Source organism: Hyalella azteca, unplaced genomic scaffold (assembly GCF_000764305.2).
Source record: "Hyalella azteca isolate HAZT.00-mixed unplaced genomic scaffold, Hazt_2.0.2 contig7970, whole genome shotgun sequence".
In the NCBI taxonomy this organism is placed as follows: Eukaryota; Metazoa; Arthropoda; class Malacostraca; order Amphipoda; family Hyalellidae; genus Hyalella; species Hyalella azteca.
Window position 1 is genome coordinate 21,564 of NW_025938077.1, and position 1,740 is coordinate 23,303.

Genomic DNA, 1,740 nt, shown 5'->3' on the forward strand with positions numbered 1-1,740 from the left:
CCACTGCACCACTGCACCACTGCACCACTGCACCACTGCACCACTGCACCACTGCACCACTGCACCACCTGGATGAGGAAGCGGAACTTCCAAGTTCGTCGGCAGTTTTTTTCTCTCAACTTTTCCACGTATTTATACACATGCCCGTGTGAAAATCTCACGATGCAGCACTTACAGTTTTACTTTTTAAGCACAGTAACTCGATTCCTCATGGTTTCAGTCTGTCAAAAGTTAGACAATTATATAAACATTTTTTTAAATATATAAGGCCAGATGATTCATGTCGTTCGACCTCATTTGATGATAATTTTGATTATATATGTTTTTTTTTGTTTTTCTGATTTAGCCAAGGCGTACGTTGCTGACCGAAGCTTTTGTGCTGCAACACATGAAAATACGGTAGTTGAACTAATTAAATTTTGGATCACGAATGGTAGTTAAATATCACGTTGATGCCTGTCTTTTAGTTTATTTGGTGCTCCATGAATCGGAAGAAAACTATAAAAATGGATACAATTATTGTATACATATGTATAGTATACATACATATAAAATGCTCATGCAATTCCCTGCAAGCCGTGAGCTGGAAAACTTTGTATGTGCACACTTCATTTCTGCGTCCTCATGCGGCCACTAAATGTGCTATATGAAATGAGTGACTAGCGATTTAGATTAAAATTTCTACTGAAGTTCTTATAAATTATTTTTCATTGTTTATGCCTTGGCAGAAAATTTTAATTTATTCAAGATAAGTTTACGTATTTGGTCGATGAGAAGAAACTTGTTCTAAGAAGCTGTTTTTCTTATTCAACAAAGAGCTTGCCATACAACTCTTCAAAGAGCTTGCAGTGTCCAGCACGGTTAGTGAAGCCATCTTTATCTCAGGAGTAAATTCGGTTCTCTTCATCAATGTCAATGGAGACAAATTATTATCGTATTAGGCATGCGTATGATTTAACTCCGCTGGGTATAATCCTCCTATTATGCACCGAAATATTCTGTTTTATCTCCATATCATTAAGACTCTGCAACACCGTTACTCACTTTAGTTTCCTCCTCCCCATTAAACATTTTGCCATTAAACATGGACACGCATTTTTATATTCATTTTTCCGTTAAATAAACCGCATTGTACTGTCCTCCATAACCCCATCACCGTTAATTCTATTCCTTCCCTCTTCTCGTAACGGCGTAGCTTCCTCAGTTCCTCAGTTTCTTGTTCACTTTTCTCACGAGTTATTAATCGAAGGCTGGAGTTTTGCGTCTCGAGTCTCGCGTATAAAACCGGCGTAGTGCACCATTCTGCGTCATTGCGTTACAGGAACAGATCGCTGGACGGTCTACGAAAAGTTCCTGGAACTACTAAAACATCGTCTGTTGGAACATCAACAAACATCGTTTTATTTATCGAACATCAACCGCTGTTAAATTTATCTGATTTTACCGAACATGGCCCGTTAGTATAGTTGTGCTCACCGAGCTGAAGTGAACACTTACATACGATCACCCGTATTGTTCAAAACAATATGGAGATCTGAATGCACAAATTTCCCTGTCAGTTTCATATATGCGAACTCTTTTTCTGTAACATACATCCTGACTTTGCTGAACAAAATTTAGACATCTCTAGTCACTGTCGAAGCTTTTTGAAACTTGTTTGAATAAAATTAAGTAGAGACGAAATTAGCAGTAAATAAAGCAGTAAATATTGCAGTAAATATTAGCAGTAAATATTGCACA